We start from the raw sequence: 21,668 nt of genomic DNA on the forward strand, positions 1-21,668 counted from the left end.
TATAGCATAGAACAAGCTGTCGAGCTAGTTGGTGTTTCATCGTTTTCAGCAGTGCATAGCACTGTCAGCACTTGTTTGTCTTTGTTTCTTTTTGTGCTCATGAATTTTCGTTTCGAATGTTACACCCCCTCCCCCTTTACAGTGCACACGTGTCGTCTAAAATTATCTGTGAAAACTAAATTTTTCAGAAAAAAGTGTCAGCGGTTTACTTTTTTTGTACGATTACATGATTTTTAGCTTATAACACACTCTACAGTCTCATAGGAACAACCAGAATCCTCTGCAATTCTCTCGCACACAAGCTGACAACAGAAATATTTATAAAATTCATAAAATGTCAATTTGACTCATATTGCTTAGGCAAGTGCACAAAAAGACTACGTGAGTACTGGTGGCTCCAACTCCTACATCCAAGAAGTGAAATTACGTTGATCGCTAGTCTACGAGTATTTACGAAGCGCATAATTGTGAATCTGCACTTCCGGTCGCTGAGTAGCACAGAACTAAAAGATCCGGTTTGCAGATCCCATGGCCCAAGCATAACTTCCTTAGTTTGCCCCCCAAATTCTCCGCAAATGGCTTACATGTAAAAGGCGTAAAACCGAAGCAGATCTAAATAAATATCTCCAGAAGACATGAAAAGTATAGTTTACGCTTTGGTGAAACGGGCCGTTGTCCAAAAATTCATCTTTTGCAGTTTTATTGAATCCCGTAAGGTGCACATGAATTTATGGGGTTAAACTTCCCAAAGTGACTCGCTGATTAAGAAACGTCATATGTAAGGGCTGCGTATAATTTCGGATACTTGTGGTTCTTTAACGCGTTCTAAACACGGCACAGTATGCGGGCCACTATCATTCTCCATCACATTGCGACAGCCGTGGCGGGTTCGATCCCGAGTTCCTCGGATCAGCAGCCGAGCACCATAGTTATGAAAGACCAAGGAGATAAAAAAGATGCATATGAAGCTGCCAATATTCTGAGGGGTCAACACGGCAGTCGCACGAAATGTCCATAGAGTGGGAGTTTTAGGGGCGCTGTGAATGGTCTTTTGCAAGACTCTAGAATAGACACAGCACCATGAATGCCGGACACTGCCCAGCCAGTGAAGTTAGTCATAGCGTGGTACGGAGTTCTTTTATTCAGCCACTTCCTCATTCCCTTTCTTCTTTTCTACGTCACCGGTGATGTTCTCGCACAAGTTCTGAATGTCCAAAGCGATGCACAACGTGGTGGCAGCTATATGTATTAGAAGCGCGTGTCCCCAATTCCTGCTAATGATGTTCTTTCTGGACTTTTGAACGAGGCTTTAACATACGCACGGATACAATCAAGCAGCATATCTGTAGATTTTTGTAATTCCATAGGATACCTCTTAATCTTTGAATACGTGTAATAGTTTATGAAAACCTCTATCACAAGTTGTGAAAGGCGAAAGAGTGGTCGTAGATCACATAAGTTCTTTTCCTGAGTTCATTTTTTTGTGATTCCTCTACTGATAGTTGCTGGCCGTGATCTCGTGGCTTAGATGTGGCCAGATATGTAAATCGGTTCTCAAGCATAAAAACGCGCCAAGCAATGGCAGTCAATCAATAAAGTATGCACACAAAACTATCATAAGAAAGTAATCCCTGATGATGGCGCAAAGAAGAAACAATAAATGAATTCAGACGATTCCGGTTTGTCAGCGCTAGCAGGTTCACGAAAACAATAGCGCAATGATGACGCGACGAGTAGTTCCCCACCGGCACTGAACAGCCTCTGAGAAAATACAGGCAGCCGAAGTAGACTCTTAATGTTTATGCTTAGTGGAATTGTTGTTTGTATCACGGTCGGCGTTAGGGCCTTGAGTTGGATTCTGCTGCTTAAGTTAGCACTGGCTGGAGAGTTTAGTCGTGGGCAGACAGTCTAGGGTGTCGGTGCCTGAGCCGACGGTTTTGTACATATGTACATAGTAGTCTATGTTTGTGCTGCGTATTGGGGCATGAAGATGGGTCGCCGACTACAATGTTCCAGACATCGGGAAGCAGGCTAATAGAGCTAGCCTTGGTAACAAATCGTCTGTGTAGTTCGCAGAACTTTGACGTGAAGTAAGTTAGTTTGACTGCTGAAAGAGTAAACAAAACTGGCGGTATTCTCGGTGCTGCGAGGAATCCAAGCAAATCGCCGCCATTGACTAGGAACTCAGTATAGCCGTCTAATGAAGACCAGAGGGTAAATAAATAACAGCCTCGAAATGGCGGCCAAGATTTCTGGGCTCTTCTTCCTACTCAGCCGACTTAAGTCAAGAGCTCAGGCCTTCCCCTGAAATCCAATAACGTCGTAGGGCTGTCTCAAAGTCGTGCCCTGGAGCGACTTAATCCAAGCCCACTCATGGAGATGAAGATTCTCGGGCTGCGACAGCGGCCATACTGGCAATGAAGGGTCTGAGGCACTGGTCTCTTTCAGGGGAGCGTCAGACCTGTGCCATAGGCCGTGACCAAGGCGCACTTTTTTCTTACTGACTCCATATTTCTGATAGTTACACTTTCTTCGCGTTTATATTCTCACATTCAATCAACCAGTGCAGGGCAGCCAACAGCTAAGGTGGCATATTGGGCTGCTGGGAATGACATTGCACTGTATGTCTTGAATACGCAGCAAATCAGCTTATTGTCCCGGTTAACCTCCTTACCCTTGCTCACCTTCGTCTCTATCTCTTCCAATAATGTCGTCACCACGACAGTTCACATACAGGATCCACATCAACGTATTACAATGAGTGAACTTCTGGTGTAATTCCATTGGCGACATCTGCATAGTGGATTCTTTTTAAGGCATCTTCTGAAATCATTGTGTACAGCATTGTTCGTTGCATCGCCCACTAAATTATTCTGTAAAATGCTTCTGTAAAACAAATCCTGTAAAACAAGATCTCTAATAGTATTACTAGTCCACTATAGAGATAATGCTTGCTCATTAAAAGTAGTGAGCGGTCGGTTTCCGCAACATCTTCCAGAGCAAAGGACGTCATGTCGGGGCCGCCACTGGCTCTATTTAATTAGTTTGGCATCCCAGCATGCTAGCAATATGGCGTGGAAAATAAGTACAAATGGCCGAAGGCCCTCTTTAAGCAGATTGCATGCTGGTCTCTCATGCGGTGCCCAATCCCCCGCAGAGGACCCGTCTTCGCGCACGGAAATTCCTCGAAGAGAAGCGTTAGGAAAAGCGTGTTTTTCAGGGGCCTCAGTTCAGTTAAGAATAGCCGTAAGAACTGTAGCTCGACATACACCGCAATTTTCCCATGATTTTCAATACACCTTTCAAGGGGATAATCTGTGCGTTCTGTAAAGGCAAAAATGACAAATGTCCGGGTTTCTTATATACGGTCTCGACGCTACTTCTTTGCACCCATTTCTCTCATTAGGATGCGTCATAGACAGAATGGGCACGTTTACAAATATTTGGAGTAATCATGCGTATATGTGATGTGTTGGTGTGGGAATGGTTTTTGCGCGTGAAGGTTCGAACCCGACCGCGGCGGATGCGTTTTTATGAGGGAGAAACGCTAAGGCGCCCGTGTGCTGCGCGATGTCAGTGCAAGTTAAAGATCCCCAAGTGGTCGAAATTATTCCGGAGCCCTCCACTACGGCACCTATCTCTACCTTTCTTCTTTCACTCCCTCCTTTATCCCTTCCCGTACGGCGCCGTTCAGGTGTCCAACGATATATGAGACAGATACTGCGCCATTTCCTTTTCCCCAAAACCAATTATTATTATTATTATTGAAGCTTAGTTGAAATGAGTCCATATTAAAAGTGTTTCGCTTTCTGCACGAGGATTTTTTAGTGTCATTCATTCCGGAATTTTATTTCGGTATAGTTCGACAGAGGTTGAGCTGCGTTGTTCAAGATTAAAGGCCGAAAAAAAACCTCACATTGAAGGGCTCTGTCCGCGCACTTAATCAGTTTTGTGTGCCTGGGCTAGCAGGTGAGTACAGAATTCACGTGCATTTATTCCGAGATTTTGCTCAAGAAGACTGACTGGGGTTCTAGATTTGTTCATGCAGCATTTCTCTGTACACATTTTGAAAAGCTGAGTGGTCGAGAAAGATAATGTGCAGCAATTAGTCTACACGGGCCAAGGGAGACTGAACTTACACAATGTCCACCTTCAAAACTTTTTTTTTGGAAACTAATTGGATGTAATGTGCCGGCATCTAAACAAGGAGAAACTAAAATTGTTTTTGTAGCAGAATACTGCCGCAAATAAACGAGCACGAATGAAACTTCGACGTATTATGCAAATACTACACATATCACTCACTCTTAATTCGAGAAATTTTGATTCTCTCAACTTTCCTTATACCTCGTACTGCAGTTTTCGTTCTGGCAGGTTGCCGACGTAACATTTGAACACGAAAGCCGAACAACAGAATAAAGCAAAAAACTGCCGCAATAACACAAAGCAAAAAAATGCACTGTTGCTCTTTCTGGGAACTGCGCGTGGACTTTATTAAGTTCCCACGGCTGGCGAGTGCGTACCCACGGTTCGACTTCATTTGCTGTCACACGCAATCTGAGACAATTCGAGGGCAAAGGGCAGCGTCTCCAAAGTCGTCCTCACTCGTCATCCGACAGCCAAAAAAAAAATATACATGCCTTTGCAAGGAAGCAAAAATTCATTCAAGACTCCGGAGCTTTTCTGGCTCCCTAATCGGCTGTAGTGGACAGTGCGCGTGTGACGTGATCGTTCAATAACGCCAGACGTGCCACCACAAGGTACCCAGGCGCCTCGCAAGTCGGCAAAAAAAAACTACCTCCTTCTTTGTCGGGCGCCCTTGGGCAGGTAACAACGAGACGGAAGCCCCACGTGGGGCTTTTCGTTCACGCGAAATCAAGCGTCATTTTGTGCTCCAAAGATCCTTGCACAAGCGGGCCCTTCGAGATTGTCCCCATTATTCGGCCTTTACTGCTGGCGAAAGTTCTTGCCCAGGAAATTACACCTGGGACCTAGGTGTGTGTGCGTTGAAAAAAGAAGAAAAAAGCTAACGGCGACTTTGGTCACGGTTTCGCGCCCATTTTTTTTTTGTCAGTCTGCCTTTATTCGCCTTTGAAGAGATGGCATTTCCAATGCCGTATTTAGTATTTTGCATATTCATTAATATTTGCACTTGGATTTCATTGTACTAACAGCAAAGAACTTAATGAAAAGCAGGCTCCAATAAGGAGGAAACAAAAGTAGTAAAAGAGGCTCAGCGAGTGGAAGTAAAGCCAGGGTTAGCTCTATGCAGCGATGGGCGGCGTCTCTTGTACTAGAAAAGCCGGGCCTTACTGTGTGAGCCTGTGTGATGCTGAATACGTTAATCTCAACGTTAACTTTACTTACGTGCGTCGTTAAACTTTGTACTTCGTCGCTAATTTTACGTTTTCTTTACATGACCGTCGCATGAAAGCTCAGATTTAGCTCCTCTCTCTCTCATTTATGACATCAAAAACATAACGGGAATATTCGCTTCCTATGCCGTCTGCTTGACTATGTCTTGAGTCGCTTTGCGGTGCTGGTCTCGCATGAGAATTAAATTAACTTGTATCAGCAATACTGGTTTTCAATACTGCAATTAAATACTAAATCGTGGTCTCATACATCGTATAGCTTTTTTGGGCAAACAATGCCGTTTCTCTCCAGAAATTATCAATGTTTGGAAAAGCAGTTCTATCCCTATCATCACAATAGTAGCACCGCTTGCTAGCACATTTGAGACGCAGAAACGACTGTTAAACTTCCTCACTAAAATAAGAGAAGGATTACTTACATCTGTGTGACTGCTTTGATTCGCCAAATAATGGTGTTATCAGCGCAGCATGTACAGCTCACTTGATGAGAATGCATCCTAGATATGTTAAAACAAACCGTAAAATGAACTCTCCTTAGAAGCGATTCAATAGAATTGTGCGTTATGTAAAGAATATTACGGCCAAATGCACATTTTCAGCTCAACAGGCGTAGTGTATTCATTTTAATTGCGAGTTATATACATATTCGTGCAGCCATTCTCAGTAGGCGCTAATAAATTGGCCTTAGGGATCTTCAACGCGACATGTAGTGTGTTGACACCAGTGAAAAAGTTCAACTATATGCGCCGAAGCTTTGCTCAGGCGGTCAGTTGCTTGCATGTGCTGTAAACTTAGCTTGCGCTGCCCTCGTGGAATGGTTAATTTTCCTGTTACGTCGTTCACCGAGGTGCGTTACATTACTTATCGAAGCTCGAACAGAAAATTCCAAAAGATGTCCTTGTAAGAATGCTAAGAATTGCGTCTATCACTGATAGAAAGCGAACGCTGCTCAGTTTCGGGAACTTTCACGGCGCTGCCGACAGCGAAATGGATTTGGACACATAATAACTGAAAGTGAGGTGTACCAAATATCCTTAAGTTTGAGCTTCCTTTGCTCTTCCTTTTCAATCAGACTGGCTAAAATAGAAAGCGATATGAATCACCGAAACTATAGAAAAGGGAAAAAGTAGGAGCGAAAATTTCATAAAGGTCATAAATTTAACTGGTGCGACGCTTGGCGTGTGCGATTGCTGGCACTCAGCATTATCATTCTCCGCGTCCGGCTATTTTGCTCTCCTCTGCCTGTAAAGAGTATTTTGCCACTGCATCAATCTGAGTTTAGCGAAGCCCTCTTTACGACTAAGGAGGACCGAGGGGACGGCAGCGGATACGAAGAAAACAAATTGGAACGGGTGAGTGTATTAAACCTAAATATAAAAACAAGAATCGAGAACGATAGAAAAAGGGAAAGTGTCTAGGTCGAAATGATGATACGAAGCTGGTGTGGAGCTGGAGCGTAGCTGGATTCGTCAACAAACACTTTAATGTCAACAGAGGCAAAAAAAGAAAAGCGCTATCGGAAAAACAGTGCTTCGCACATTAAATGAAATTCGCTCTCTTGGTTATAATAGTAGGGTAGCTGCCATTCGCTGAAAAAGTAGAAGAACACGCTCTGTAAGGAAAACAACAGTAAAATACAGCGTGTAGAGGCCTGCGAAAATTGCATACTGTCTGTAACAATGCATCCATTTCTAATTAAGACAAGCCGGAAAGAATGTCACGATTCATGCAGGCGGTATTCACAGTACAACGTTACGAAATAACTTTCTGATGTGCGCACTGTTTTTACTCAATTTTGAGCAGTCCATTATCATTCGTTCTTGTATTGTTTTATGCCCGTTATAGTTTCTGGCACGGATAGGGGAACGTTTTTTTTTTTTAAACGTTTGATCTAACCCAACAAATTATTTTATTGTTTGCACTTTTGCTCGTGATGACGAAAAGAGAGTCTTAGGCTGAATTGCTTACATATAGTTTAAAGCATGAGATCAGGCGCAAATGTACAAAAAAGAAAAATATCTAGCAGTAATATAGATTTCTTCCCGCGCTAATAATAGCGAGTTCGAAAACGTGCGCATCTGTCAATTACTCTCAATAAAAGGCTGCCATCACAACAAGGAAGATAATACTCCTTGAGGAAATTGGGAGTCTGGGCTAGCTGGTAATAGAAAACTTGGGAGCAGGCTTAGCTAGAGAGAAACTAGAACATTGAGAGTGACAGAGGACGAGCACTCGTGTTGTGTCCCTCTCGTATCCTTATTTCTCTCGCGCTCTGTTCTTTAAAAAAAAAAATCTCCGCTTCAGCAGTGCACCAATTATAGTGTCACGTAGTGGTGACGGCAGTCGAAGCAGCGGTGAACTCGGACGAAAGGGTCTTCTAAAAGAACTGTTTACTGGGCTGACTTGCACCCAAAATGGACTGAATCACTCGGCGGCGGCGAAGCAACAAGCGTGCTCGGCGGTCGTCGAACAGAATGCCGGCCGCTGTCGGCCGTGCTCAATTTAAAGCTGATAGCGAACTTTCGAGATAAAGAGCGCAAAGTTACTAGAACATTCCGGAACAACGTAGAATCAGCTCTGCCTGGCTGCGATCAATCGAGATAAATCTAGTCGCGTCTTGCGTAGCAAACAAAGCGATAAAGTGATGTGGCGGCAGATTTGAAATACGAACACACTGCAAATATTCGCGCCAATAGCAAAAAGCAGATGACGTCTTAGTAGACAAAAAGTATGATTGCAGTCGAGTTCTATTGCCTCATTCCCATCGCAACTTTCTATCTCCTAACGTTTATAATGAGCTCAGAAGAAAATAAGCGGAGAAAATAAGCTGTGGTCTATGGCTAAATCTGCTGTTTGTAGCGCTTCCTAAACATAGAGAAAAATAAAGGCGCAAGTTCAAATCTTAGAAGAAGGTATGCGTGAAGAAAGTTCTGGACAAACAATCCCCCAGTTCTCTGTTGCAGTGATGTCAAATCAAAATGGGGCCAAAGAGAGATGTATGTTTTGTTTCTTTTACTGGAATTGGGTTAATTTGAATCTTTGCCTCTGAACGTGGCGCGACACATGCCGTCAACGATCTTCCTTTATCAGTTTGTCTCCTTCTCACGCTATCATCATCAACAGCATGAGTACGCCCACTGCAGGGCAGAGGCCTCTCTTATATATATTAAACTCTCTCCTGTGCCAGCTGGGGCGACTCCGACTCTATCCCCGCTAACTCGTTAATCTCACCCGGCCACCTTACCTCCTGCTGCGCCCCCGGCTTCGCTTGCCTTCTCTTGGAATCCACTCCGTTACCCTTAAGGACCATGGCTTATCTTCGCTTCGCATTACATACCCTGCCCACGCATATTTAGTGCTCTTGATATCACCTAGGATGTCATAAACTCGCGTTTGTTTCGTGACTCGCTCTTCGCTCTTCCTGTCTCTTAACCTTACACCATCAATTTTATTCCCATCGCTCGCTGCATAGTCCTCAATTTAGGTTGAACTCTTCTCGTTGTCCTCCACGTTTCTCTCTCTTCGGTGAGTAATGGTAAGGTGATGCGTTTACTTCGGACGATTACACTGATGGGTCACACTGTACGCTTATTTCTGCAATCTCTAAGCAGCGACTACCACCTAAACACAATTCCTGAGTCGTCTTGCATGATGCGCTGGAGAACCCTACATTTGTAGGCCAAACAAAGGCTAGCGTGACACAAGTGACAAATCCCAGTTAGGTTCATGTGGACAAAATTTCGAAACGCTAGCGGCAAACAATCGCAACCAGGAGAGTGGATCTCCACAGTACGAGTGACGCTTAAAATATGCGTAATAGAAATCGCCCTTACAGGCCAAGAAAATGGCGACAGTAGCCAGAAATGGGCGTGAATTTCATACCAATGAGAGTCGGTGTTAGAATTTCGTTGAAATTGTTCATTTTCGCTCTCAGCGCAACACGAACGGGACACAAGACGAAGGACAAACAGGCGCCGACTATCAACTGGTTTTTTATTGAAGAACGGAAAGCATATATATACGAAGAGTGAACTACTTATCAATCAACAAAAGTTATCTGGAAGGCACGTGGGAGGTTAGATAGCTCAATTCCCTCCCGGATAACGTTATGGAAGGGCTGCTGATACATTTTGCGCCGTTGTGGTAAATATAAAAAGCTTCCATAACTGCGCGTGTTAATTTATTGTTATGTCGGAACAAGATGCGCGTGTTCTTGTAATCGGGAACACATTGGCATTTTTTGCCTTGCTGATCATTGAAATTGCAACTATGTTTTTTTTGAAAGGCAAGGAGTTTCGTTTCGTAATATTTGAGGGGTGGATATGGTGGTGTCATGTTACCATTAGATTAGAATGTTATCAAAATGCTGAGACAAACAAGTCGATTATAATGTTTACACTAAAGTAGCTTCAAAATAAGTGCCGGAGAGACACTGGGGAGGCATGCATGAACAGGTTCTTGCATTTAAATTGCCGATACCTTTTTTTTAATAACTGCCTCAGCGCTCACAACTTGTCGGTGCACAGTCGATAAAAAGTTCGTTTTCACCTGTTCGATACGCCTTTTCATCATGGAAAAGTCATCCCTCCAGAGAAGCGAAAATTGGTTATAGAAATACGTGTTACTGGCACATTATGCGAAACTGGCTGCAAAATGGGTTCAAGTTGTCGGTTAAAAAATCTGCCGCTGATGTAGTGAAAGCTGGTCTATCCCCTGAGTTTTATTTACACTCAAAACGCTTTTGTTATATACTTGCCGTTGCTATTTTTGCAATGCCGCATAGACCCTCGCTTCGTAAAACGTTTCTTTTTAATTCTAACGTTGATGCACCTCTAAGCTTTATTTTGTTCTTCAGAGCAGTATAAGATGCAATGCTTCCCGTTACTTGTCTTGCCCGGTTAGCGGAAAGCTTTAGAAAAAAAGTTCCGTTCTCACGAAACGGCATAATCATTTGCTTCTTCCTAATTATCAAATTATCACAACGTAAACAATGAAGGGAAAACCCCAGGATGCATGCTGGAGTTTCGACAAGAGGACTCGCCTTCACCTGGGAAATTCCTTTTTCCGAAACTCCGGCAAGTAGCCTTAGGTTTCACCCCCTCCTTCATTTTGTGATTATCAAGAACCACCTGACCAACCTCTCTCTACCACTAACTACCCAGTAAATATGTGTTTCTGTTTCATCTTGAACCGTTTGCTTCGTTTCGTTATTTCAGGCAGTTTATTGCGGCAGTACCAGCTGTAAATATTTTTAGTAAGCGCAGAGAAAGCTAGACAGCTCAAGCTACCAGCGGAGAGAGACGATGAATATTTGTGGATTTCCTTAGGCCTGGACGACAGAAGGCCGAAAGATGGCTGCAACTCAATATTACACATTTAAGCGCAGTGACCTTTAGAAACTGTGCAAGAGAAGTGTTAGGAAATAAATGTTTCAGAAAATGGTGGGCACATTGCATGTTAAGTAAAACTACAAGACGAAGAGCAACATGTAAGAGGGCATGTGTTTTCAGCAGAGTATTGATGTTCTCTGGTTGGTTTCATAATATACACTGCATACACTAATCCCCGCAGATTGAGCTCTGCGCGCCAATCAGTGGTTTAATATTTAATGTTAGAGTTCGGTTGAGTCTAAAAATGCAGTGAAATTCTTACGGGAAACGAACGAACTTTTGTATGGCAAGTGGTGTGAGGTACAATGTTCGGTTTTGCCCATAAAAGTTTCTAAAACACTTTTTTAAATGTACCTGTATCCGAAAGCAAACGAAAATTAGAGTAGTAGGGTGGTGTAAAAAATTCCCGGTTGCATTTCCCTCAAAAACTGTAATGTTCAGCACGCGGTGAACAAGATAACGTTGCAGGAATTATTCTTCAAAGCGTAAAACATGACCAGAGTACCCTTACTCAGCGGATATCGTAAGCACGACCAGGGGATGTTTTCAGACTGGACCACATTTTCATTTTACCGACATAAAGGGAAATTACTCCTGTAGAGATGATTTGATTGCGCTCTGGTCGTGTCTATAGCTGTTGGCTACGCACCCTGAGGGTAACACTGGAGACCGCCAAAGGGCACACACATAGGTTCTAAAAGCAATTCATTTCACTTTCCGCAACGAGCTAGCACTGCGCATCGACCCTAAGCATTTAGACAGCCTCTCGAGAAGCGAAAGCATTAAAACAAAGTGTGTGCAATGTGGAGGAGTCGGGCTGCAACTGCGGGCGCTTTTTACCGATCGACCGACACTTAAACACACTTCCAAGGGCTGCCCCGAATTGCACCCCTTGGTTGGGTTGAAAATCTCCGGCAGTTTATGTTTCATACAGAGTACGATCGGCGCCTCGCTTCAACGTACAACTAACCCACCAGTGGGCTTCTCCACTTTCCGGCAGAGCACTTTGGGAACGAGACGATGCTAGCGCACCCGAGTTTGTTTCAGCCTGCCAAGGTGCTGCGCCTTCTGCACCGTCGCATTCTCTACCGCACTGCATCGACACAAGCGCCAGCAGCGACCCGGTGGGCGAAGAAGAGAGGAATTGAAAGCGACGGCGCAGTGCACAGAGGGCCTTGTGCTTCCTTTCCTTTTCCGGAAGGAAAAGATCGGAGAGCACAGCTGCGCAATATCAGAAGTCAGGTCTGTAAGTGAAAGTCGTCGAAGGGTGGAGCAAAAAATAATACACAGAAGACGATTTCCGTAACCTCAATGACACCTCGCAGCAGCTTGTCTGCTCAAGAACCGCCGCAACAACGTCAAAAGAAAACCCATCAGGTAAGGACATACAAACTTTTAACGCTCATCTCCATTTGCGCAAACATCAGAACGCATAAATCCTTAAAGTAGCACCAAAGAGGGATCTGAACTCTTCTTACCATAGGAAGTTGAGCTGCACGTTCCGAGCATTCTGAGATACTTTGAATTATTATCCTGTGCAGCCGCATTCTCTAATGTAAATCTAATTAAACGTCCCGTCTGCCCCGTTTTATGAACTCAACGCTGAAGGTAGAAGGACTCATCCAACGCATGGAGTACCTTTCAGCCAGTCCTGTGGCTGCTTCGCTTTCGCTTTTATTTTGTAGCGATAGATACATTGCAGTAGCATTTCGAGCCCTCAGCGTGGCAGCGCGCCACCCTGTGGCTGCGCCGCCACGCTGTCACGTGGAGTGCGGAGCAGCTGCCGGCGGCGTTGCGCCGTGGCTGATCGCTTGGTTCGTCACGTGGTTGGTTACGTGACCAAGTTTCACTCAGCCAGCTGTAGCTATCGCGTCACTCTAGGTTTAACCAGGGCTAAACCACAGCCATTTTTTGTTTTATAAGTTTACGTGAACAAATAGTTTCAGTCGCAGAAAACATAGCTGCAATTTAGGCCCAAGGAAGTAAAAATGCGCGCGGACTTTGATTTACGTATCACTCCGCCGATGGCAGAGCGGCAAGCCGCCACAGGACTGGCTGAAGTGTTGGTTGACTCCTCCAGCCTTCAGCGTTGAGTTAAGAAAAAATGCCGGAGCCTGGATGTTTATTCTAATTTAAAATAAGGAAATCGATCGCACAAGACAGTAATTTGAAGCTTCTAAGAATGCTCGTAACGTGCAGGTTGAGCTCCCGTGGTAACAAAGCGAGTTCAGATTGCTCTTTAGTACAACTTTAGGATCTGCATCTGCTGTAGAGACCTTTTAAAACACTGACCGTGGTGCCAAGCTTAGAACAGCAATTGCGTTTCTGCATTTCTTAAAAAGAATACGCCAAGAGTTTAGCCGTTGTTACTGGCGCCTAAGCTACACACAGCATACACGACATTACAGACGCAACCAAGACATAGGAATTTACCAGGCTGTGAATTCACCTACGCACCATTTTTTTAACCTGATTCATGCCCTACCCGGAAGCGTGAGAATACCGTGGCAGGCGTCCGAGCTGACCACAATGACCAGGGCAATAGAAACCGACTATAGGCGGCGGCAGTAAACCAAATCAGGTTTTCAAGCTGTCGATATGAACACATGTGAATGACATTACAGAGTTTCGCTTTGTTTACTGAAGTAAATATTAACAGCTTGAGGAGTGGGAGACATTGAGATGCGTCAAATATTTCAACCCAACATTTATACATTCCGGCGGCTTTTTTTTGCAGCGCACTGCATAATATTCTGAATATGGCGCTTAAGACCAAAATTTTGAAAATAAAAATATACATGAGTGTGCCTTCCGCATTCAGATAGCAGACACACTGGACTCGTAATAACGTCAGAGTAAGAAATCACAGTATGAATCCTTGCTGCTCGCAGGACAACCTGCTTTTGCATGCTGCGTGTAAAGCCTGCATGCTTAAGATATGGAGGATAATATCGCCTTGTGCTTTGCAGAAAACCGCAGGAAAAAAGTATTGAACTCAAATACTTGTGAATTCTTTTCCGAAATTATCAAACACATGAAGAAGTTGCCCAGCGATCAAGAGCTCTTCAGTATTTTTGTGATTTTTCGTGCGCAGTAATGTAACCGCAATCATCGGGATTGCATTTTGAAGCGTCACCGAACAGCCCTACTCATGTATTCTGCACACACGCACAAGTTCCAAACTGCTCCACTTCAGCATATTTGGAAACTCATCGCAATATGTATATGGTATAGGCTCCATGAGAATATTCTAGTCGATCGAAAACTTTCCCATCAAGTTAGATATGCAGGCGTTGACATTTCGAATCCACCTTGGTTAAAACATTTAAACTTCGCCAATCTACGAATGGCAGTCTCCACAGATGTCTCCGAGGGGCAGATGCGTAAATTCAATAACGTTAATGGCACACTCACGTAGCGTATGTTTGAAATTGACAAAATACTAATGCGAGAAGGAATGGACTCTGCGTAAAACTTTATGCTTCGACATAGGAGTGCTGAAAAACTGCAAAAAAATAAGGTCCAACTCCGCTTCATCTCTATTCACACACGCACGAACAAGAAGTGACTGATGTAAACAAAAATAGTGGTTTTGAAAATGCTATGGATTTACAGTTCAGAATTACGCGGCCATACACTGCTGTGAAGGCTTAGGCAAATCAACTTAAATTGTTTGTAAATTGTAGGACGATATTAAAATTGGGTTATCGATGACATCAGGTATTCGATAAAGGCAGACAAAGTACACTTCGTGCGGATAACGGAGGTATTGGCATTGCAGTATATGATGGGGAAGGTTCTTGGACGGCGGTCTTATTAGCCTGTTATTAATTAATTATTAAAAGACACTCAACCTAGCGTCGCTGCTCAGCAACTTGGGAGTCGGATGCGTAGACAGTAGCTTGGGAGTGCTTCTTGCCTGTGGTCCACGTGAGTGTCAAGGTGTTCAAGAGAGCGCAAGAGGAGGGAAGTCGACTTAAGGTGTTGGGCACCTTGCGTTGTGACTTTGACAAAGTTAATTGCTTGCACAGGCGCATCCTTATGAGCGCCAGATTGGGCTGCTAATTACAACCTCCTTAGAATTTAAAGTAAGTCCCCAGACGCAGCGCTACAAAAGATAGGAAACTTCCATGTAAACCACTGTCGAGCCTAGCCAACCGTGAGTGCCAATTCCTCCCTTATCAGCCGGAAGAAAGCAAACTCTAGCGCGGTGTTGTTGCCATGGCAACAATATTCAGCTGAAAAAACATCAATGAGCAGGAGTTGAACCACCACCGGTGAGATCAAAGCAACTTCGTTTGCCGGTGCCTTAGATGACTCGGCGATCGCCGCAGCCTGTCTGGCTGCACGCATGTCCACGACATAATATTTTTTTTCCATCAAGTCCCCTCTTCTTAGCAGTTGGGCAGAAGGAGCTGAAACCGAACCTAACTGTAATTTCCTATCCCTGGCGTTTACACGCTGAGGCCTGCTTCTGCCAGTGCAAATTGAAAGAGAGAGACAGCATACTTTATTTTGTCGAACACAATAGACTGCGCCCAAGCTGTGTCGCAGGGCCCCTGAAAAAGATATTTATCTTTTCTCGAAAAAACGAGAGCAAAGTACAAAACCTTTCGTCGGCTTTCTAGTGCTCGGAAAAGAGAAATCTTGTTTTCAGTGAAGCCAAACATATTTTCATGCTTGTCTAAGGAGCTTAAGTCGCACTGAAAGGATGATTTAGTTACGTGGCATGATAAGCAAAAGAGTCACATCCGAGTTTTGAGACCCAAAGTTTTATAATATTGCTTTAAGTTACTAAGTGTCTCAAGAAATAGAGAGAGGAAAGCTCCGGAGAGGCAATATATTTGGTGAGACTTGACTACAATGAAATAATAATTACTGCAAATAGCTAACACGGAATTTAAGAGCTTTTACGAAAAGAAAAAATATTTACTTTCAGCGTTTCTAACGTCCTATATGCACTTGGCTGCTACAAACAACCGTCGCGTGTAGAGCGTAATAAAAAGAAATATAAGACAATTTTGGTCGTACATTTTTTCCGCAGAAGTTAGCCTCGGTTAGAAGAGCTGTAATTAGGGGTACCCGCAAACTCATGTAAACGCCGCGGAAATTTTAAAGCTGCCCTGTGCACTCGGGTGCTATTTATGATGGAAAATTTCTATGACAGGAACGCGAGGATATCTTGGTGAACACCTTCCTTGCCTAAAAAAACGCAACATGAAAAATAAAAAGGCAGTGACCGGACACGACATCGCGCAGGAATGCGTCAAATTCAATATGACGCCAGAAGACAGAAGGCAGGCGAAAGACGAACTCAAGGCCTGTGTGCTGCATTCACGACTCCGCTGTCAGGTCTCGCCAGGGCGACCTACCAGCATGAATAATTCAGCACAGTTAGACGTGCGAGAACTTTTGGGCCGAAAAAGGCAACCACCGTCATACAGTCACGGGAGGTATGAAAGGAAAAAGAGCAAAAAAAATTATTATCCTCTTCTTGGAGTACTGCAGGAGAGAGGCTTTGACCTAGTGTTAAGACAGGGGTAGTAAAGCAGGCATCACTTTAAAGCCCGGCTGTAATATTATTTAGTTGTAACAATAGGAGACCGGAAGCGGGCGGAATAGTTGAGGGAACAAACGCGTGTTAATGACATCCTGGAAAGACCTCTCCAATGACATCGCTACCATCTCATGCCCATCCACATTCGCCGAAGCTGTTACCAACCATTTTTCAACATAACACTTGTTCATTTGACTGTATGTACCCACCCCTTATGTAATACCCCCAGTGGGTCTTTAAGGTATTAAAATGAAATGAAATGAAATGAAATCAAAAGGAAGAAATTGGTTTGGGCAGGGCATGTAATGCGAAGGCAAGATAACCGCTGTTCCTTAATGCTAGCGGAACGAATTCTAAGAAAATCAGTCTTAGCAGGAGCGGCAGAAGGTTAGGCGGTGGGATGAGATTAAAAAGTCTGCGGGAATACGGTAGCCGCAGGTGGCAAAAGACAAGTTTAATTGGAGGGACATGGTAGAGGCCTTTGCAGTGGCCGTACTCAGGCTGGTGATGATGATGATGCTGTCCATGCCATCAGCCTAGGTTTATTACGGACCGTCGAAGTGCCGGGACGTAGCAGAACAGGTGGGTGGGAGATATCTATAGAAGTGACCCAAGAAACGCGTATGCATATCCAACCATTCTGGATAAAAGCATTTTTAAACGGGAAAGAGATTAAGAACGCAATTTTGTAGTGATAGCTACATTACGCTAGCATTTCGAGCCTTCAGCGTGGCACCCCTTTGAGCTCCGTGGCACCCCTTGAGCTCCGTGGCGGCAACGTGGCTGGTCACGTAGTTGGTCACGGAGCGGCGGAAGACTGATTTTGCAATTCGACTTAGCGAGTTCCACTCAGCCAGATGTAGCTATCGCGTAACTCCATGTTTAACCAGAGCTAAACCACAGTTCTTCTATTTTGTAAGATTTGAGTAAACTATTCAACATATCCGCAGGCCTGCAAGCGGCAGGCTTGCAGTTTTTTGCTACTACCGTTTTTGCTGCCGTAAAAAGCGTTCCCCATTCGTTTTCTATTGCAGTTTTAACTGGTCGATGCTAGTGATGAAAATGCTATAAAAGAAAGATTTCTCTACATGTCAGGAATAGACCATTACCTTCAATATTTCTACACCAGTACCTCTAAGTTTTTCAAAATGAAAATTTTTTCTCCGACAATATCGGGCATGTGGCCATGAGGAATTGACAATTGAAGTGTTGCGCTTGTTTCTTCTACAGAAGACAGACCAGGATTCATACTTCATGTCATTCGCCAATCTAGGAAACAAGATTATGGTTCATATGCGGCCCGTTTGATCAGATTTCGGAAGCTTCTAAAAGCTTTCACTACGTTCATTTCCGTTCCGTTTATGACACGGAGAAAGGCTAAGCAACTATAATGACTGCTCAGCGTTGCAGAAAATCTGCAGGGAGATGTGGATCACGGCTTCTTTTTGTTCTGCGCTCTTACACTACGTCGACAGCAACTGAGACTTAGAGTACTTAGTTAAATTGCAACAGACCGCGCGGGCATAAACCGGATCCTTGATCGCGTGTAAAATGGGCAAGATAAAAATTTATTACGCACTTTCCTGGCTGAGTAGCTGTAAATAAACAAAGTATGAGTTGGCTAAGTTATACTTACTGAATGCGCTCTCTGCACGCGTTGTGATATCAGAGCTTGTCAAGAGCTGTCGGGCGCACCAAATTAATACTCTTGCTTTGTGCATTTTTTTTCACTTTTGAAAGAAGAGAGGGAAAGAGTGAACTCTAATGATTGCAAAGGCGCAGTTGTCGGCAGATGCAACGTAAGCCTGGTCTGCTACATCATACGAGCTAAAGAGGAAGGGGAAGAATGGAAGAGACATAGTTGCAATGGAAGATGATGAAGTTATAACACAATATGACGTCCACACATACGAAGCAGCGGCCGCTAGTGTGTTGCGGTTATTATAATGCGTAGCACACGTGGTCCATTGCCTGCACACTCACTGACGCAAAAGACTTATATGTGGAACAGAAATGGGCTGTCATGGACGCACGTGTTACCATTCGCATATGGTTTCGGAGATTCTGCAGCATCATTATTGACAACCACATTGTTTAAACAAGTTCGTTAACGAGGACGTTAGAGGTCCTTGCGCCGGAAGTGGTGACTTGAACACATGACGTGACATAGAGGAACTTCACATAAAATAACCTGACTTTGACGACATCACAAATTTTCCATCTCTGTCACGGCGCGCACAAGGGAACGGCCTTGTTTATATAGCACGGATAAAAAGTCAAGAAACCCTTTAATTATAAAGCTAAGTAGATGTCAGGGATATGAAAACGATCGCAGTTTCGAGAGATCTTCAACAAGGCGTAAATATAAGGCGAGTGCACAAGTTTCAAGCATATCGTGCAAAAGTAATGTTATTATAAAGTGCAAGGCGTCAAGGGCTCGGAGAAAGGATTAAGGGGAGCATAAGAAAAGGAAGTGCCTTTCTTCCCGCACAAATTTCACGGCTAATGTTGTTTTATTCCACGCCGCGAACACTGCTAAAAATGAAGAGCCATTTTACAATGCAGGTGGAAATATAAAGGGGAGCCTCTATGGCATAAATTTTATAGAAGATCGCAAGATGTAAAAAACTACATAAAAGTAAACGTATACATTATTCTGGATCGCGCCAACATGTAAAAGGAACAATGAAATGATCCGACGTAAGCGTCAAGCAAGGATGTACTAAATGTAAGCATAGCTATTATAGCTGCGCTGCATTCGGGAGAGCAGAGATCTAGAACGGAGCTCTGTCTCCTTTATGCCTGTGGCTTGAAGCTCCGAGGACAAGTTAACGTATAGTGCAGTTGGCGCATCACTGCAGCCTAACAGAGACTGACTTTAGGGATAGTCCAGAGGGTATCAAATGAAGCGCTTTCACTGGCGGCCGAGGCCCACCAGTGTCAAGACATGCGCGTGTAAGGGTTTCTCTTGGACCGGATAGCTGCGGTGGTTTCTTGCTTCACCTGGTCCCCGCCTTACCCTGTGAACCAACACCTAATCGCATGAAGTCATAGCTTATATTCGACAACCTTAACGTCATTTAATCTTCGACCACGTCGAAAGGGCGTTTCCACATCTTTTACTCTGTCTTTTTTTTTCTTGATAAGTATCGTGTTCATACGAAATAAGCCACGTTTTAGTGAAGGAAATAGTGGTGCTCTCCGGAAGCATATATCTCAACAGTATGTTTAGTCTGCGCTACAGAACCAATTTTTTTCAAATATTGTTGCAAATAAGGACAGGGAGACAGGACGAAAAAATGGATGTGGCTCAGCTCTCGTTAAACCTGGACTGACGCGATAGCTACAGCAGGCCGAGTGGAACTCGCTCTGTCGAACTGCAAAGTCAGTCTTTCGCCGCTGCGTTTCGCTGGGCAATCCTTTTTCATCTTCGTCCCTGGACGTGGACTCACTCTCGCCACTCCTCCCCCAGTCGGTTTCGCCGGCGCGCCACGCCGCCGGCAGCTGCTACGGTGGCCACAGCGCCGTCACGCTGAAGGCTCGAAATGCTAGCGTAACGTAAGCGCGCAGCGCACACACCAGCTGCTTGCTCTGTCGTCACTCTGCGCATGCACACAACTGACGAGGCAGGCGGCGTCTGCTCCGCCGTCGGCGCAGCAGCGAGGCGCGTGGCTCGCCCACCTGCTGCGGGATATGACGTCGCTCCGCGCATGCGCATAGCTGGCGGAACGGTGGTGCCACGGCTCAGCGCGCAGCCACGCTGACCTCCCGAACTGGCTAGCGTAGTGTAGCTATCGCTACAAAATCTGGTGAAATGGGAGCACTTTGTGCTGCCTTGACCAATAGGAACGGATGTGTCGGACTGTAAGGCTTTCAAAACAAACATGAAAAAATTAGTTTCGCGAAATTTGAAGTCTCAGTTCGTGCATTACATTGCTGTTGCTAAGCAGAGACGTACTCTTTTGTCTGTGTAATTTATTTTTCTTATATCGCACTCAAGACATCGTATGTGATTTGATAGATTTTTTCTTCTCGCAGCAGACATATAAGCACGAATTTCTCAAACACTATCATTAAAACAAGCAACTCTCCCAGTGATACTTTTTCGTTTTCCCCGTTAAAAGCAGCAATAATATTTACGTATTCATGTGGGCAATTTTCATTGGCTCAAGGATAATATTTTTCATGCGCAGGTAGCATAATGCACGTCTTCGAGAAAAAATACGTGAGCACATCATCCCTGAAGTATTGACTAGACAAAAATGATCCTTCTATGTTAATAGTTCCAAACACTGTGACATATAGTACAAAATTTTCGACATGACAAAGAGGATCGGGCGCTGCTGTTTTGCGCGGCAAACATTGTTAATTGTGTTTATTCTGACCTCGATGTAATATTAGCGGTAAAAAATTTGAATGGGCATTAAAGTTCCATCTAAGAGTATGTCTCGATAGCCTTAATGAGCTAATGACCATACAGGCGGAGTTGGTCAGTCTTAACTATACATTCACATATCCCTGGGAGTCCTGATACCACTCCTGGCCAAGTGGTGGTGCGGTTAAACGATGCGCCATTCGTGACACCGTCGGACACTCGTGACACCGTCGGAGGCGGACGCTTTTTTTCGGAGCTCCAGCGACTACGTCTGAAGCTAAGTGCCTTTTGGTTTTTGCGCTTGTACATGCTTTCGGGCAGTAGTTTTAAACCGAGTTAAGGGTAGAAAGGCTAGCAGAAGTGTGTGTGCCGAAGGTTTTTGCGTAGAAATTTTGGAAGGCTTTTACCTTGCGTATTGCTGAAAGTTTTTGGTGTAGGATTTTTGGCGGGCGTTTACGTTGCGTAGTGCCGAAGGTTTTTGTGTAGGAATTTTGGTGGGCTTTTACGTTGTGTAGTGCCGAAGGTTTTTTGTGTAGGAATTTTGGCGGGCTTTTACGTTGCGCAGTGCCGAAGGTTTTTGTGCAGGATTTTTAGCGGGCTCTTACGTTGACTAGTGCCGAAGGTTTCTTCTGTAGGAATTTTGGCGGGCTTTTACGTTGCGTAGTGCCGAAGTTTTGTGCAGGAGTTTTAGCGGGCTCTTACGTTGACTAGTGCCGAAGGTTTCTTCTGTAGGAATTTTGGCGGGCTTTTACGTTGCGTAGTGCCGAAGTTTTGTGCAGGAGTTTTAGCGGGCTCTTACGTTGACTAGTGCCGAAGGTTTCTTCTGTAGGAATTTTGGCGGGCTTTTACGTTGCGTAGTGCCGAAGTTTTGTGCAGGAGTTTTAGCGGGCTCTTACGTTGACTAGTGCCGAAGGTTTCTTCTCTAGGAATTTTGGCGGCCTTTTACGTTGCGTAGTGCCGAAGTTTTGTGC

Source organism: Amblyomma americanum, chromosome 8, assembly GCF_052857255.1.
Source record: "Amblyomma americanum isolate KBUSLIRL-KWMA chromosome 8, ASM5285725v1, whole genome shotgun sequence".
Classification (NCBI taxonomy): domain Eukaryota; kingdom Metazoa; phylum Arthropoda; class Arachnida; order Ixodida; family Ixodidae; genus Amblyomma; species Amblyomma americanum.